Source organism: Schistocerca cancellata, chromosome 6, assembly GCF_023864275.1.
Source record: "Schistocerca cancellata isolate TAMUIC-IGC-003103 chromosome 6, iqSchCanc2.1, whole genome shotgun sequence".
In the NCBI taxonomy this organism is placed as follows: Eukaryota; Metazoa; Arthropoda; class Insecta; order Orthoptera; family Acrididae; genus Schistocerca; species Schistocerca cancellata.
Genome location: NC_064631.1, coordinates 511,600,332 through 511,619,702, shown reverse-complemented (window position 1 = coordinate 511,619,702; position 19,371 = coordinate 511,600,332). Strand labels below are relative to the sequence as shown.

The 19,371-nt window shown below is 42.6% G+C and overlaps 1 protein-coding gene across 8 annotated transcripts in view; it reads left to right on the top strand.

The window, feature by feature from the left end:
• The window catches only part of LOC126190951 (myocyte-specific enhancer factor 2), an 898,544-nt gene that overhangs the window by 745,105 nt on the left and 134,068 nt on the right, over positions 1-19,371 (top strand). For 6 of the 8 annotated variants that reach the window (XM_049931604.1, XM_049931612.1, XM_049931603.1 and 3 more), the window contains one exon: positions 3,149-3,179. The gene's annotated coding sequence lies outside the window, so the exon portion shown is untranslated. Of the gene's footprint in view, positions 1-3,148; positions 3,180-17,510; positions 17,591-17,714; positions 17,870-19,371 lie in introns of those variants that run through there. The other 2 variants (XM_049931610.1, XM_049931609.1) reach the window with 2 other exon arrangements.

The window sequence follows — 19,371 nt, the reverse complement described above, 5'->3', positions numbered from 1 at the left end:
TGCACACAAAGGGAATCATTGTGGATAATAGGTATACAACAGAAAAAAATTTTGTCTTTCAAGGTGTTTCGAATCGTTACTATAAATTCACCATGCTCCCCAGCACTTCCCGTTCACCATTACACTATAAATGATATGTCAGACAGATTTATTGCAATTATACCTACATCAAATTTATGTATATGTCTAATAACTGTCACTCTACGTCTTTTTTTTTTATTCAAAATGTAGTAGGCTTACTTGCGTTTCTTAATATGATTACTGTACATGAACAGAGAAGCGTGTGTTATAAAAAAGTGTAATTTATTTGAATGATTTTCACATATTTATTATTTTGAATGTGAATAGTATGCGTTGTTTTATTGTTTGGTTAGTGTTTATAAAACAGATGTTACGCCATTTCGGAATAGGACAGTCAGCTAGAAACGAAGATTTATTTTCGGATATCTTAAGCTTCATGCTATTGCCTGTCAAAAAGATTTCGACACTCTTTGAAAGTGTTTCATGAAGTGGTATGTTGTGTTTCAGTACCTGTGCCGAGCCCGAATCTCGTCCGACACAGAGCGGAATGAAACATCACTGTTTCGATACAATTAGTCCGTTCCACGCACAGGTGGACTGAAACAGCCTTATTTTGAAACAACGATACAGTTTCTGTGTCTCGCTCGAGATCGAATCCGAGACAGGGGCGGAATGAAACACCACTGTTTCGAAATAGTGAACCACAGCCGTTCCGAAACACTGAAACAGTTGCATGTATCGATACACTGTATCGAAACATAGAAACAGTGGCCAAGTCTAGATCACAATATTCTGAGTGTAAGCAGTTTCTAGTTCCGGCGACTGTTCTCTGGATTTTATTGGTCTTTTGTTTTTTACACCCGTAAGTATTCATGTCTTGATTTAATTAAATCTTATTATTCACTTTATATTTAGTGAAGTCTATATCACAATTATTTTCCAACAGTTGCACTATGTTATTCCGTGTCAGTATTGAGGTTAGGTTCACAGTCTGTTTTTCTAGCTCGGATTTTGTCTGAAATGTCTTTTCGGGATTGGCTATCACAAATATTTCGCAGATGGTTGTCACATGTGGCAACCTACCCCCGGCAGATGTTTTTAGTAGGTTTTTCGCTTTTCTGAGGTAAAAATGGTTGAAAAATCATAAAAAAAGAAAAACTGAAGAGAGATTTTTGCAGGCATAATTCTTGCAGCAGTTAAGGAGGAATAAAGTGAGTGATTCGTAAAGCTGCAACTGATTATCAAATCAGTTATCCAGCGTTTATGAGATATCGTAAAATAATTTCCCAAGATGAAATTAACGACGAAGAAATAGTTCGGCATTCCACCAACGTTAGTTATTTTCCAAAGAGAGAAGTTATTTTTTCCAGTGACGACAAGAAGTAATTGAAGCAGTACGTTCTACAAGCAGCCGATGTCTACTATGGTTTAATGCCAAAAGAAATCAACACTTATGATATTTGCGTGGCAGATACTATTACAGGTCCTAAATCTTGACAGGATAATGGGTGTCACGGAGATTACTGGTCCGCTGATTTCCTAAACTGACACTCAGCTCCTTCATTACGAAAACCAGAGGTGACCATCTCAGCATAGAAAGGCTAAATGCAACGGAATCGTCTTGTTATCTTTCCCCTCACATGGTTTGCATAAGGAGAACGAAAACAGTTGACGATGTATCACAACTCGTTTCTCGTTCGTGACCTCTTGCAATGTTTCCATGTAATATTCCTCTTGCAATGACTCCATCTAATATTTCGTCAGGTTTTCGGCCCCCAAGAATATATCCATTAAATTGTGACGTATACACAGATACTGATTTTGAACCGAGCTTTGTGACAGATAGGGAGCAGCCTGTGAACCAGCTCCCAAAACAGCTTGCAAAGCAGCTTTCGGAGCAGCCAAACAAACAGCTTCCAGAGATGTCTCAAGAGAATCCAGATGAACCTCGACATGGGCTCCGCAGTGTGCGGAAGTCAGCTCTTGTAGCAGGATCTTCACCAAAGGCGGGCTATAGGAAAAATATAGAAATCTCTCCCCCAAAATGAGATATCGCAATTTTAACAGATTCACCAGCTGAGAGAGAGCTCGAAAAACTAGCTGAAAATGCAGCTAAAAGAAATAAGTGACATATCTACTTAGAAAAGCAGCTAAAAATAGCGAACCGAGCGAGGTGGCGCAGTGGTTAGCACACTGGACTCGCATTCGGGAGGACGACGGTTCAATCCCGTCACCAGCCATCCTGATTTAGGTTTTCCGTGATTTTCCTAAATCGTTTCAGGCAAATGCCGGGATGGTTCCTTTGAAAGGGGACGGCCGATTTCCTTCCCGATCCTTCCGTAACCCGAGCTTGCGCTCCGTCTCTAATGACCTCGTTGTCAACGGGACGTTAAACACTAACCACCAAAAATAGCAAGAAAGAAAGTAAGCAAGACAGGTATTAAAGAGAAGAAAGAAGTATTACACCATCGTCGTCTATTTTTTCATTCTTATTTAAATTACTATTTTACTGTCTAAAATGATTTATGTGTTAGCGCTTTACCGATATCATTGCTTGATTGTTGTATTCTTAACGCCATTTTTCTAGTAAATAATGTCTTCTTTTCCCTCTAAAAAAACCCTTGACAGCCAACCGCAATGTCTGTGGCAACAAACCTGCAGTCATGGCATGTTGTCACAAATATTTACTCTGACGGAACTTTTTTTTTAGTAGCTAAATGCTGCTGTAGCTTCAAATTTGTGGGAGAATGTAGCAAGGATGCATATTATAATGACATAAAGGGAAACTGTAAATACTTCCTTTTCAAAAATTGAAGATCCTGAACCGCGACAGCCAGCCTCGGTCTGCCTGTTTCTAGAACAACCTCCCAGCGGGCTTGTATGATTTCCTCAAGATCTAAAAAATGGTTCAAATGGCTCTGAGCACTATGGGACTTAACTGCTGCGGTCATCAGTCCCCTAGAACTTAGAACTACTTAAACCTAACTAACCTAAGGACAGCACACAACACCCAGCCATCACGTCCTCAAGATCTCTTCCTATAGATGTGCTAAATGTAATATGATTCTATCTAGTGCTATGCAGTGTGTGGGTGTTTGAAATAACTGTTCTCTCTTCTTTTTTCCAGGATGCCTGACATCGTTGTGCGAGCAGACTGTGTAAGTAGTACACTGCACTTTGCCTTTAGTTTTTCTACACCACATGTTCACGTGCTTTACGGTAGTGAGTGGGTCACATGGTAAATGAAGTACTATCAAGATTAAATATGTAGTGACTTTAGGTAATTTCTTAAAGTATAAACACACATAAAACTAGCAGAGGAATATGTTTCACCGTGGCAGTACTTTCTCTGTGAGAAATTAGTCAACAACCAAACACTGTTGTTACCCCGAAGCATTCTTTGTCGTAGATAATGTCGATCTCGCCTACAGCGTTGTCTATGACTGATTCCTGTTGGAATGAATTCTGTTAAATAAAAGATAAATTGCAATTCGAATTTCCAGGACCGTGTTTTTTCACAGCTCGCTACAAACACAACTGATGAAGTTAACTACACTCCTAAATTATATACTAGCTTGCTTAATATAAGGGTCGTTCAAAAAGAAACGAACCGAAGGCATAATGACAGAAACCAGTACCTGTATGTTAGAAGTATTGAACTTGTCTGTTGAGACACTTGTGACACAAGGCGGTGAATGGCTGTCTCATAAAATTCCCGGGACTGCAATGTTAGCCAGTTCCGCACATACAGCTGGACGTCGTCGTCCGAGGTGAATCGGAAATGTTATGCTGCCGTTCTTCTTTGACCAAGATGGCCCTCTTCTGATTCACTTCCTGCAGCGGGGGACAACAGTGGATGCCCAGCGTCACTCACAAACCTTGACCACCCTTCGCCAAGCGATCAAATCAAAACGACCAGTCTCACCGAGGGTGTCATTCTGCTCCACGAGAATGCAAAGCCTCTTACGGTCAACGCAGTCGCGGCACTTCTGCAGAAATTCAAATGGGAGGTTCTCGGCTACCTTCCATACAGTCCAGACCTCTCTCCCTGTGATTACGCCAATTTTGGTCCCCTTAAAAAGGCTCTGAGGGGCAAACGATTCACCTCGGACGACGACGTCCAGCTGTACGTGCGGAACTGGTTAACATCGCAGTCCCGGGAGTTTTATGAGACAGTCATTCACCGCCTAGTGTCACAGTGGGACAAGTGTCTCAACAGCCAGGGTCATTACTTCTAACATACAGGTACTGGTTTCTGTAATTATGCCTCCGGTTCGTACCTTTTTGAACGTCCCTTATAAATAGCGTTGATGCGCGACTCGTTTAGCGAAACGTCCAAATGATCTGCTTTCATCGTAGAAGGCATAGCGGTCTTGTCGTTCACTATAAATAATGTGGAAACATAACGAGCTATCTCGATTTTTCTTTTTTAGCTAACGCATTTGGCACCTTCGTGGAGGGAGCCTAACTCCAAATCGTCCTCGATCTGCATTCTGAAGCAGCGGTGTTCAAAACCTCAACCGTCGATTTTTAGTTTCTGTTGTTTCCATAGATTACTGAATGCATGTTTAGATTCAGAAGACAACGACTCATTTATTTTTCCTGTCAGTCTTTAATTATCAATGGTCAACGACACATTAAACGCTAATCTGCCGAAATCATTCGCACATGCCGTTGAGTAAGTAACAAATGGCTAAGAAGTCGCTGGTTGCTGGTTTTTACGTTTTTTGGATGAAGATGCCCTTCCAGATTGCACAAGTGCCGAAAGATAATAAGAAAGCGTAGCCTTATTTATTTTTATTTTCCGTGTTTTTGGTTTTTAGGTCCTCTCATTCTCTTACCCAAATTGGTTATACTGAGGTTTCGCCAACGTCATTGGCCTTTGCCTTCTAAAGCTTGAAATTATGAAACGTATAGGTGTTTAGTTATTTACTGTGTTAATGTAATTCTGCTCCTTTTCGTTACGAGCTGTTCCGATAATCTTAAATGTATGTTTGTAGTGTTGTGACAATGTAAAGTGTGACATCTGCGCTGGGATTACGGATTAAGCGCGCTCGAAATACAGACAGACACAAATGAACTTCATTTAGAGACGCATTTATCGTTGTTTTAGTCATATTATTTAGGTATTACTTTGACGTCAGCTGGTCTTTAAATTACGCTGAAAGCAGATTGTTTACTTTTTAAACTAGAGGAAATGGTTCTGAGCACTATGGGACTTAACTTCTGAGGTCATCAGCCCTCTAGAACTTAGAACTACTTAAACCTAACTAACGTAAGGACCTCACACACATCCATGCCCGAGGCAGGATTCGAACATGCGACCGTAGCGGTCGCGCGGTTCCAGACTGTAGCGCCTAGAACCGCTCGGTCACTCTGGCCGGCAAACTAGAGGAAACCTATTGTTTGAGGAGTGTGTTTCTTTTAGTTGTGATGAACAGATTACGTGAAAAACTATTTTACTTGTGAAATTCGTGGTGATGTGTACTGAGTTTTTCTTGGTCGATTTATTGTAGGCTTGATAACCCGCCATGATAAGGAATAATCAGTTGCATCACACAAGTGAAAATATTCATCGTACTCTCACATACTTGCATGTACAGTAGAACCGTGTACCTATATTTACATTAGGTTTAATATACATGTCGAACAAGTACTCGACTCTACCATGCAACAAAAATGAACAGATACACGTACTCACTCTAGCAGCTCACATTTTTGTGTGGGACATTTTGCCTTCATAACAAACTGCGTACGCCACTACCCTAATACTTTCTCCCTGATATTTGGCTGAAAAGAACAGAGTTCTGTAAAGAATTGGCTCTCATACAGCCCGACTTACTGCTTTACGGTAGGAAATGAAATGTACAAAACAAAAATCTAGCTCTACAGTTAGTGATGCGTACTTCCTGCAACATCTGGCTATCTCCACAAACAAGGAACCTGCGCTACCGACCCAGATATTTAGTACAGCTAATATCCTTGCCAACCCCGGGAATCTAACCTATCCGCCCAGCTTACTGCAACAGCTTTGCGAAGTTTCTTCTGTGTCGTAAAGGTTGTAGTCATGCAGAAATGGTTTCCAGTTTTTGTCGTCTTTCAGATTCTCAATTCACCTTAGAAACAGTGAGAAACTTTCGAGGTTTGCGTACGTGAAGTCCCTTGATGCCAAAGCGTGGCAGATAGAGATCAGTTGCGTTTCATCCCTGTTATATGGACGCTACTGCTTGTTGCAGATTGTGATCGGTTGGATCTAACTCACTACATGAAAGGGCACATGTAGCATCGCATATATGACTTGTTGCTTAGAGAATTATCCCGATGGTATGTATCACATACCCTTATTATACGTTTTTGTGAAATCGTCACACAGCATTATTTCGTAAGGCAAAAGTCATAAAAATTCTTCTCCGAACTAAGTTCTTAGTCATTATTACATAAGGTGTTTACACATACTTAAGAAAATGAGCTGTTGCCTGGCAAAGATGCGAAGGATATAGAACAGTTTGCTATGTAGTAACGGACGGAAGCAATTCTAGCGTCACTGAATGCTTTCTTGTCTGCATACATCTCCACAAATCACTGTACGGTGTATGGCGGAGGGTACCTTGTAGCACTACTAGCCATTTCCTTTCCTGTTCCATTCGAAAACATAGCGGGGAAAAAAACGTCTGTTTAAAGCCCTCCGTACGATCCCTAATATCTCGAATCTTATATTCAAGGACATAACGCGAAATGTACGTTGGTGGCAACAGAATCGTTCTTCAGTGGGCTTCAAATGCCGGTTTTCTAAATGTTCGCACTAGTGCGTTGCGAAAAGACAGTCGTCTTTCCTCCAGGGATTTCCACGAAGAATCTCCGTAATACGTGCGTGCTGATGGAACCTACCGCTAACAAGTCTAGCAGCACGCTTCTGAGTTGGTTCGATGTCTTCTTTTAGTCTGAGAACAAAAATGGTCCTGTCACACTTCCCTGGGGCACTCATAACAATACCCTTGTCTCTGATGAACATTCGGCGTCGGGGACAACAGACTGGCTTCTTTTACTTAGAAAGACTTTGAGCCTCCCACAAATCTGGAAACCTAAACCGTCAACACTCTGCAGTGAGGCACCGTATCAAACGCTTTCTGTAAATCTGGGAATACGGATTCTGCTTGTTACTCTCCGTCCATATGTTGTGGGATTAACTGTGAGGGAAGGACAAACTGAGTTTCGCGCGGACGATGGTTTCTAAATACGCGGTGATTTGTGGACAGAAGCTCTGTCTCAAGGAAATTTATTATATACGAAGTCAAAATGTATTCAAGATTTCCGTAGCAAACCGATGCTCAGGATATTGCTCTGTAATTATGTGAGTCAGTTCTTTTACATTTATTTCCTCATATTAGCACCTTTCTCCCAACAAATTATCGGTATTGAGGAAGCTGAGACGACCAGTTTCGTCAGTCGAGACGAACAGTTTGTGAAGTTTTTACTGTTGCGCATGTAGATATCATAAGACTGCGCATTAGATATTTTTACGTGGAGGCAGTACAATGTTTGAATGGCTCGGCAACACCCGGTGACAATTTGTTATAACTGCGAGTTGAACGTAACAAGTAAAGCACGAGCAAGTTTGGGGTAGGTGTTGAAATTGTTTACGCGGAGGAAATCAGGGCGTTGCATTGCTGTATAACCAGTCAGAACACGCATCGTAATTCCACCGTTAGCTGGAGGTCCGCGGAACACACGGACTGTCACCACAGAGCCTACCTTCATGGCAGTTCGCGTTCCTCCTCATTCGCTCAGTTTCTGTATCTCGTGGAAAATAGTGAAAATTTCGACATGGAGCACTGACAGTACCGAATAACGATTTGCACATCATAGCGTAAAACTAGATACAGTTTGAAACAGAGAAAAGTTTGCATTAGAGGCAGGAATGACAGTTTTCATCCATGTAAATGGTGGTTTTATGCTCATAATATCCTTTACTAAAGTAAATATAGTTACAATGCGTGGCAGGCCATTAAGATGTAATCGACAGACAATCACACCAATGCCACAGTTGTAAACTAATGATGTAAATAATCGATTGAAGTTTCGGGTTATAGCGTTAAATGCTACCACGGAGTGCGTGTGATAATGGCACGATTTGAAATAGATTCTCTTATGCTTTACGCCTGCGAATCGAAGAGTTTGTGTAATTCCAATGTTTTTATTGCCAGGCTTCTCTTCTAGCACACAGGTCTTCAGTTATTAGTACATATAGCCACAGGAAACTGAGGGCCCAGCTCGCGACTCAAGTCGTCGTATCCAGTTAGCGACGTACGTGACAGGAAGACAGGGAAAGGAAACTTCGTGTTTACTTCTCTACTGTGAAGGTCACATCGAGATGCTGCGGTTAGCTGTTTCCTGTTGGAATGTAGCCTCAGCCGTTTACTGGAGGACGAGAGTGAATCTAGTCTTTAGGACGTCTCGAGATAGTGACGGTTGCTGAGCGACCAACAATTCGTATCTGTCTCGATCGTCGACGATAACCCATGACTCGCTCCAGCATGTTGGATCAGTACGACGCCACGGAATGCATGCGGAAATATAACACAGATCCTGGCTATTGTGCGTGCATTAATAAAGTAAGTGGCGTAAGGGTAGGCAGCTCGTCGCGTTGTTGAACAAACAGCGGGTGTCGCTGGTTACACTGATGAAGGGAAGGGCTTATCAGCGCAAAGAAAGATTTCTGCTTCGAGACGTGCCTCGAGTCTACAGTATTCTGACTGGTCTGATGCAGCCCTTTCCTGTGCCAAACCCTTCATCTGAGATGAATTTACACCGAACATGGATATATTCGAATGTCTGTCTTACCCTATCAGGTTTACGCTCCACGGCCCCATCTAGTACTATGCAGTTTATTTCATGATACCTTAATTCTAGTGTTAGCATCGTAATCCTTCTTCTAGTTACTGTTTTAGCTTTCTTCGCTGATCTCCATTTCTTACCTCACCAGTCCGCATAACTTTGAGCATGTTTCTGTAACACCACACCTGAAACGGTCCGACTGTCTTCTGTTCCAGTCTTTGCATGATCGCAGTAGATTTATTTTGTCCAGGAATTGTCGCTTTGTTTGTGCCAGTCTGCTTTTAATGTCTTCCTGGCTTCGCCCGTCATGCGTTATTTTGCTTTCAAGGTAGCAGAATTTTCATGACTTTCTTTAATACATGCTCCTCAGTTTTGATGTTAAATTTCTCGCTATTCTCATTAGTCTCGTCGTTCTTTGGTTTACTGTTATTCCATATTCCGTGCTCATTAGACTGTCCATTCCGTTCAACCGGTCGTGTAATTTTTCCTCACTTCCTAGATTGGATTTTCACTTTGCAGTAGAGTGAATGCTGATCTGAAACTTGGTGGTAGATTAAAACTCTGTGCCGGATCGGATCTCCAACGTGGGACTTTTCCCTTTGGTGGGTAAGTGTTCTATCTACTGAGCTCTCCAAGCAAGACCCGCGGCCCTCGCTCACAGCTATACTTCCACCAGATAATAGGTGGAAGGTGTCAGATGAGGTGCTGGTGGAAATAAAGCTGTGAGCACGGGTCGTGAGTCGTGCTTCCATAGCTCAGTCGATAGCAGATGTGCGAACGTTCCACGTTCGAGTCCTGGTGTGGCAGACAGTTTTAATCTATCACCAAGTTTCAGATTAACAATGTCATCAGCGAATCCTATCACTGATACTGTTTCATCCTGAATTTTAAACCCACTCATGAAACCTCTTCTTATTGTCGTCACAGTTTTTTTCTATGTGCTGTTAGGAAGACTACACCTGCCGCCATCCTGATTTAGGTATTCCGCGATTTCCCTGAATCACTTAAGGCAAATTCCTGGATGGTTCCTTCGAAAGGGCACGGCCGCTTTCCTTTTCCATCCTTCCCCAATCCGAACGTGTGCTCCGTTTCTAATGACCTCGTTGATCGACGGGACGTTAAACACTAATCTCCGCCTCCTCCAGCGCACTGCCTTGTTGTTGTCGTCGTCTTCAGACGCAATTTGATGCAGCTCTCCACGCTAGTTTATCCTGTGCGAGCCACTTCACCTCCACATCCATTCGCACCTGCTCACTATGTGTAGTCCCCGCCTTATATCCTTTTAAATCTCTTCTTCGGTTATTCTTATTGCTTCCCCTTGGGTCTTGTACATGCTGTGCATTACTCTTCTTTTTCTCTAGCTTATACCTTTTCTTCTTTCAAATATCTTTTACGTTGTCGAACGCATATTTAGCTCGACAAATCCTGTGGAGAAATCTTGATTTTTGTTACGTCTTGGCTTAATTTTCAAGCGCAACCTATGAACTGTATGCCTCGTGCGTTTAGTACTCCTAAATCCAAACTATTGTCTTCTAAGAGATCCATAATTTTTTTCCCATTCTTTCGCATAAAACTATTATTATTATTGACAGCAGTTTGGATGGTAGCGGCGGTCATCGCATTTATTTACCCTTGTTATCTTCGGCGTTGTGTGGACGATACTTTTCCGAAAGTCCAGTGGTATCTCTCCAGTCTAAGATATTCCCCCAGATCGCTTGAAGTGAATGCCTGGATGGTTCCTTTGAAAATTACTTGGAAAGTTTCGAGCCCCATTCTTGTCCAATCCGAGGCTGTACGGTGTCCTAAGCGGTCTCATCGTCAGCGGGAAGTTAAACCTTGATCTTCCTTCATGTCTTCTTTGTTTCGTCCCACAAACAAAACGCTGCTACTCGCTGTCATCACAGTATCGTCATATGTAGCTTTTTCTGGAGATGCCGATTAATTTTCGTGTTTTACTGTCACAGTCTATGGGTACATTTTTTTCTTGAGGCTACCGTAATTACCTATTTAACTGATGGCACTGTTCTCGGGTTTGCAGCCAGATTATGCAATCATCTGAACGCAGTATTCCCACAATCCACCTGGCAGTAGTCTTCAGGTGAGAGTACTGTATGCTAATTTCGCCGGAAGTGATCCGTAGCCTGAACGGCGGTCCTTTTATACGCCGCGGAAGGCCTGTAGCACAGTGCGCCACAAATCGTCGCTGCTGCCCCCTAGCGCAAGTTGACGTACAGCGCCCCCGTGTTGTAACCAGGGAAGAACCTAATCGCTGTCCTGTACCACTTTCAACATATTCTGCTGGCCGAATCAGTGACAGTTGTTTTTTGAAATCAGATTAAACAGGGTTCTCAATCTTACTTAAAGGGTGACTCTCGTCTATTTATAATTTTTTCTGACAGCCTAATTTCGATAACTTCCTTGTCTCAATAGCGAGACGTAAGGGCATCCATTTGTGTTTTATCGTAAAATGTCGTGTGTCACTCGGTAAGACAGTGTTCGGCGAAGGCATGTTTATCATGCTGCATCGAAGTGTAGAGTGCTGCGAATTACTCACATTGGCATTCTTAAGTAACAGAACACTGTATGTTGTCCTCGTGTTCCTCAGACACAAGAGCATCGTCAGGAGTGCCCCAGGAAAATGTGATAGGAGCGCTATCATTCTCTATGTACATAAATGATTTGGCGGACAGGGTGGGCAGCAACTGTGGTTTGCTGATGATGCTGTGATGTACGGGAATGTGTCGAAGATGAGTGACTTCAGGACGATAGAAGATGACTTAGCCAAAATTTCTTGTTGGTGTGATGAATGGCAGGCAACTCTAAATGTGGAAGTTATAAGTCAGTGCGGATTAGTAGGAAAAACAAACTTGTAATGTTCAGATACAGCATTAGTTGTGTGCTGCCTGAGTCACGTGTTTTAAATATCTGGGCGTGACGATGCAAAGCGATATGAAATGAAACGAGCATGTGAGGGTTGTGGTAGGGTGGGAATGATCGACTTAGGTTTATTGGAAGCATTGTAGGAAAGTGTGGTTCATCCGTAAAGAAGACCGCATATAGGACGCTAGGGCGACCTATTCTTGAATACTGCTCGAGTGTTTGCGATTCGTACCTTGTCGGACATCGAAGCAATTCAAAGGCGGGCTGCGAGACTTTTCACCTGTGGGTTCGCACAACACGCAAGTGTTACGGAGATGCTTCGGGAACTCAAATGGGAATCGCTGGAGGGAAGGCGACGTTCTTTTACAGGAACACTATTGAGAAAATTTAGAGAAATGGCATTTAATGCTGATTGCAAAACGCTCCTACTGTCACCATCACGAAGATAAGATACGAGAAGAGTATGTATGTAGATGTAGTTGTGGATTCTGTAAACATAGGGCTTTCTCGATACTACGTCATCTTTTACCGAGCCAACGAGCTCTCCAATCTTGGCTGCCGAATAAAATATGCCTCTGATATTCCATGTTTATAAAATTATTCCTGTTTTTGCAGCTATGTTCTCAACATATAGTAGGAGAGCCACCGATTTACATGCCTCTTCTAATGGTCCTGGCGCAGAATAAAACTCGAAGGCACGACAGATCTCTTAACTTAGTTCGTTACGTGTTCCATATATGATTTGAACGATTCTTTTATCGAAATAATAGGGAACGAGTCACTTTATAGCATATGTATACATGATTAGTGCTGACATTAAGAAAAACGTTAGTTTTTAGTCGTATTCGTGCAGCTACGCTTAAAAACAGTTTTTTTTACAAGCTAGTAGGTTTTAAATAGAAATTCGTCTACGGAATAGAAGTTGTCCAGGAAAAAAAGATTGAAAACTTGCTTTGCTACCTGTCAGATGTCATTGTCAAATGATCAGAAATGTTTGTTGCTGTATACTGGACTACTTTCTCAGATACAGACAGCCGTCATAATAGGTAATGAAGTTAATTTTTTTTGCTCTAGTGTTATAGATATGGATATCATTATTCTTCTCAAGTTGTATTAGATTATTTATAACGAATTGCTTTAGGGAGTATGAGTTAAAATGCCCAACTCCTTGAAGAGGTACCTACATGGCGACCACAGGTGAACACCACATTCTTACCGCTCGCTTTTATGCAGTCAGCGCTTTCTTTGCCAATTGGTGAGTTACTAGATAGTTACTCTATAAGACATTATTGAGTGGTAATATACAAAATATGTCAGGAGGTTGATTCGTTTGTTTCCAAGTCTAACAGTTATACGAAGAGCAGAAGTAGCTGAACTTAATTGTTTGAGAAGTTCAGTAATACGCTTCTTGCATTTCAAGTGTTTAACCTGTATGGTTCAAATGGCTCTGAGCACTATGGGACTTAACTTCTTAGGTCATCAGTCCCCTAGAACTTAGAACTACTTAAACATAACTAACCTAAGGGGATCACACACGTCCATGCCCGAGGCAGGATTCGAACCTGCGACCGTAGCGGTTTAACCTGTATGTGCACTCAAAAATTTGGAGTATTTTAGCCTGATTATTGACTTCTGTTCAGGTCATACGTCAATAACTGTTGGTATGACTCTATTCGTTGTACAGAATTGAATACAACGTGTTTTCTCAAAACTTAAAAAGAATTCATTTTCAGAGAATAATTCTTTGGTAAGCATCATTAGAAATCTCTTCTGTTTCATTCTCAATAATGAAATTTATTATAGCGCTAATATCGTCTGCAAAAAATCCCAATTGTGCTTGTTGAATGTTAACTACAGTGTCATTCACTTATATGAGTAACAGGAGTGGACACTAAATTGAACCCTGTGCGACTCCCTTTTTGATTCGTCTTCAGTCACTAAAATTTTCGCTGCTTCCAACATTGTCTGAATTATTCAGCACAACGCTTTGCATTATATTTCTCAAGTATGATTCAGATCAGTTACGTGTAAAGCCACCAATTCCACAAAACTTCGAGTTTTTCTGTTAGTTTAACATGATCCACTCAATCAAACCCCTTGGAAAGATCACAAAAATGCCAACTGGCGATATTATATTGTTTAAGGTTTCTAACACTTGGTAATTGAACGTGTAAATAGCATTCTCAGTTCAGTAACACTTTTAGAATCCAAACTGTGATGTGATAGGTAAATTTTTTCTCCTTAAGTTTCAGCCTACTCTTGTGTACATTACATTTTCAAATATTTTGGAAAACGATGTTAGTAAGAAGGTTAGAACATAGATTTTTGACTCCTTTTTGTCACCTATCTTATAAAGAGGTATAACAATTGCTTATTAAGTGAGAACAACTTCTAAGAGTTCTGAAAGAAATTCCAACACAATTAGAACCTTTTTTAGAATTTTCATAGTTCTATAAATTTTTCGGTACTACTTCCTATTGTTTGGTTTTGTGGAATGACATTTTTAGTATATTCTCTTGCTGCTACAACTGAACCATTTAATGCTATTTTTACTGCCACATTTAGAAAGTAATTGTTAAAAGTATTTACAACTTGTGATCGTTCACAACATTGTCATTTAGTTTATTATGGTGTCTTGTACACTGACTGCCTTTCCTATTTGAAAATATTCCATATAATTTTAATCTTATTATCTGCAGTGTTGATTTCTGTCAGCATGTTCGTACTTCATGACATTTTAATGACTTTCCTTAAAATATTACAGTATTTTTTGTAGTATTCAGTAAAGTCATATCTTGCCTTTTTCTATCCTTTATATAAATTTCCTTCTTCCTCTTACATGGGATTTTAGTTCTATTAGTTATCCATGGCTTACTTCTTTTTATGGATTTTCCGGATAATTTTTTAAGAAAGCAGTTTTCAAATACTGACGCAAGTTTACTGAGAAATAAATTGAAGTTAACGTATCTTCACACATACGTATTCACCATCCTAAATCACCTCTTATAACGTACTCTCCTTTCTCATTAGGAAGCCGCACTGCTTTGAATGAACCTGCCTCAGGGCTGTAAGGTGCATATTGTTTATTTCGATTAATTGTGCATCATGATCAGATAGTCGATTAACAACTGGGTACACATGAATTGTTTCAGCCTGAGCACTATCTCAAAAAATGTTATCAATCAGGGTCCTGCTATCTTTCTGTACACGAGTTGGAGCACTGACTACTGAAATTAGGCAATGATTCCAGTTTATTTTTCCTGTGCGTATTTTTTAAGAAATCTACACTGAAATCTCCACAAACTACTATTTCTTTTTGTCTGACAATTCAGCAATGCATTTAGATTTCTCATAAATAGCTGGTAATAATTACCGCAGAACTATTCTGCAGTAACAACTCACTGTCTGTCTGTGTAGCCATTGCCGGCCGGTGTGGCCAAGCGGTTCTAGGCGCTACAGTCTGGAACCGCGCGACCGCTACGATCGCAGGTTCGAATCCTGCCTCAGGCATGGATGTGTGCGATGTCCTTAGGTTAGTTAGGTTTAAGTAGTTCTGAGGTCTAGGGGACTGATGATCTTAGAAGTTAAGTCCCTTAGTGCTCAGAGCCGTTTTTGTTTGTTTAGCCATTCTGCTTGAACACGAGCTTAAGTTGATGTAGCTCTCGTGTCAAGCTTTCTGCGTCTGAGTTGGCGTAAGCCCCTGATATAATATCAGAAGCATATTTCGTCCACCAATCAAGATCAGAGCGCTCGTAGGCTCGGTAATAGATGACCTAGAAGTACAAAACCCTTTGCCATTGTCGGAAATTCGCCCCATTCAACACAGATGTGTTAAGCACAAGCGCCATAGACTTTGATGCAGCCTGAGAAATCGGCCTCCGCGAAGCACTGTCTTACCGAGGCGTAAACATAACACCGTTCGGTGTGATACAACTGGATGCCCCAGTGCTTCGCTATTGGAACTATGTTTTAAAGAATTAGACTGGCAGACATTATAGAGACTAGGGTTACCTTTTAAATAAAATTGCGAACCTTATTTTATAAGATAAAAAAACTATCATTGACTCAGCCGGCAGAATTATATTGAAAATGGTACTCAACAGGAATTCACCGTTTTGTGCCAGGTTTAACCATTGGGGTGCTGTATGTTCCGTTACGTTTGGGGACAATAGTGGCGATTTACGCGCACGTGCTGTAGGCCTTTCAGGGCATACAAAAGGGCCGTCGTTTACGATACGGATCAGTTCTGGCGATATTAGCATACAGAGTTCTCTTCTGAAGACGACGGCCGGGTGGACTGTGGAAATAATGTGTTCAGATGTCTGCACGATCCGGCTGCTGAACCAAGAAGAAATCATCAGTTGATATGCCGGGAAAGTCTACGTAGTCACATCTGTATTTATCTGTTATGTATTATCTTAACGTATTTTTCTTGATTACGTATCTTGATGACCGAATGAGGATCACCGGAAAGCCTTGAACTGACTGTTGCTCTATCAGTTGTACGTACAAAACTACGCATTAAACATGTTATTGTTCGTAATGAGATCCGTAGTCGGCCGGTGTGGCCAAGCGGTCCTAGGCGCTTCAGTCTGGAACCGCGCGACCGCTACGGTCTCCGGTTCGAATCCTGCCTCGGGCATGGATGTGTGTGATATCCTTAGACTAGTTAAGTTTAAGTAGTTCTAAGTTGTAGGGGACTGATGACCTCAGATGTTAAGTCCGAAAGTGCTTTTTTTTTTAGATCCGTAAAGATATTCCACTGTGACAATGAAGCAGCACGTGACTGAATGTACGCAAAACATAATCGAAATTGGAAATATCGTCAGAAACACCAGAACAAAAGTAGTCTTCTTAGCAGATATACCATTCGTAATGAATGAAACATATATTCCTTGGGGCGGAAATGAATTCTGTGGCACGTAGCTGAGAGAACATCGGAAAACTGATGCAGACGGTGTCGTTGTTTGGAGTAGGCCGCTGAACGGATATCGAGCTTTCGGAAGTTAAATCAGGGTGTGAGAACTAACCAAAAATTGACGTTGAGAGTGGGTGGAAAATTTTTGCGTTTCGATCAGCCTCGGTTAGAAACAACGTTTGCCGTTGACAATGGACATGTAATGAAACGAAAGAGTCGCTCCCTATCGACCGTCTACGAGTAATATAGTCGAAATTAAAATACCAGACAAAAGACGCATGATGAATCTTAAGAGAGATACGAACTATAGTCAACGAAACATGTACCAAACGTCCCGGCCCAGCACAGACTTTTAACCTTCCAGGAAGTTTCAAATCAGTGTACACTCCACTAAAAACTGAAAATAAATTCTGGAGAAAAGCAAAATGTACCCTTTGAGAGGATAAGACTCCTATGTCAAGCCGCTTTCGAAAGGTAAGGACTGAAAGGAGGTGAGGAGTCTGATGCTTACGTTGTCGTTCTAGGAGCAGGCAGTGAGCGGATATTGAGACGTGAAAAACGCTAGGAAGTTAAATCAGGGTGTCAGAACTAACCACGAATTAGCACGAGAGCTCTGCGGCACGCAGCTTGACATTGAGAGTGTGTGGAAAACTTTTGCGCGTCGGCCACTGTCGGCTAGAGTCGGGAGCGCTCGGCAGTCCCACGCGGCGGGAAGGGGTTGCGGTGACGGCCGCGCCTCGTCGTCCGGTGTGGGGGTGGGGGGGGGGGTGCCTGCGCTGGGAGAGGGGCGCGGCGGGTCGGGGGAAGGTAAGGCGCCGACGTCGGCGCGGTGGTGGGGGGCGGCCGGCGAGCGCAGCGCCGCCGCGCGGGCACACCGCCACCGCCGCCGACGGCAGAGACGCGGACGCGGACGCCGCAGCCCGCAGCGCAGGTCAGGTAAGCGACCAGGATAGCGCCGATTTATTTTGAAACTGACAATTATTTTTGGGAACTTTTCGGCCGTTAATGAATGCGAGGCCGCGCCTGCGGTGCCGGGCCGCCGGCCAGTGGCGGAGCGGGGCGCGCGCCGTTCGCACCGCGGCTTCTCTTCACTTTCCCCGATATTGCGACGTCGCCGCTTTTGTTTGCTCGGACGCACTCCGTCCGCGACTTGTTCCAGCCGCAGCTGGTCGCTGTTGCTCTCGGCATGGACCGACGGGGACCCGCCACGCTGCTGTGAGTTAGTCGCCTGTGTGGTTTAGCGCAGAATGCTGCCCCCCGTCCCCCCTTGCCGTGATTTCTGCGAACTTCCTCAGGGTCGGACCTTCCTCGACTTTCTCCACTGGAACGCGCACATCGATTTTCTTCTCGCCGTACTACTAGATGCCAAAGGAATGTTTCATTCGCAGTACGGACACGCGGCTGCAGAGCCCAACTTTTACTCCAGACAGAATGGACGGATGTTTGCGTCGTTACGTGTCACCCAGTGGCGGATTCCTATTTCATCAGAATTACTTTTTCGGAAATGTTACGGAAGACCAGTTATTCTGCTTTTAGGAGAACTATTGGTTATACATTATTAACTTTCATCGCATTAATTATCTTCGCATTAATTATCTGCATCCAATGGCCATCCCGACATATAATACCTTTCACACAATTTTCTTAACTCGCGTGTTTCTGAATTTAGTTTTGTGTATCGTTTTCTGCCACGGGGACGGAACTAACGCGACTGCACTTTACTTTATATAAAGTTTGCATGTCCGCAGTGCTCTACACAACAATTGAATTGTTTCGTAACGTGTACTCCTGCCTTATTTACTTTTTTGTTTCATTCTAGCCTCGGTGGTCTTTGTTGTTTCGTGCTTTATTTTAGCTGTAAGGGAGCATCGCCGTTGTCATACGAGCCACTCGAATGTATTCACGTTTTGTCAGTTTAACATAAGCGCGCTATTCCGAGAAAGGCGGGGAAAAAATGGGCGAGAGTGCGGACGCAGGTTCGCGATGCGTTGTTATTGTCTTTGTGGGGGCAGGGTGTCCTCTGTTGTGGCGCGGCTCCTGAGGACATTGTGCAGCAGCGGCAGTGCGTTTGTGCCGCCCGCTTTGTGCGCGGTCTCGAAAGCCTCCTGCCTTTGTCCGGCGCCCATTCGAGATGTGCACGCGGATCACACGTCTTTATTACACCACGTTATATTTTCGTCGCAATGGCACATTCAGCACCACCCAGTGCACACCCAATTGTCGAACGTGGAACTTGCTTGCGATACAAAACAGAGAGACGGAGTGACAAAACTGAAAAGTACTGTGAGCCCAGTGTAACCCATTCCAAGACCAACTGCCGTGCGCGATCTCTATCATTCGGCTGTGCGTTAGTCTGGAATGTTATAGTGGCGAATCGCTCTTATCAGACAGTGTTTGTCAAAGCCTGTTAACAGTTACGTGTAGGGTAGGCAACTGATTTGTCGTCTTTTCCGCGCTATGATCCTAATAATGATGTTGATCTTTCCAAATGACTGCTTTCACGTTATAAAATTTGGTAACACACGAGTGTGGCACATTGTATCTGTGCGAATTATACATTATAATCTATAATCTTGTACTCTGCCTCCAATACTTCCGATTTATGCCCTGGTTTCTGTTTTCCTTTTTCTTTTTCATTCCGAAGAGTTCTTTTCTGGCGTCTAACCCCTCCTTTCTTCCTTTTAGCTCAGCATTAATATTTTTCTTGCATGAAGTAG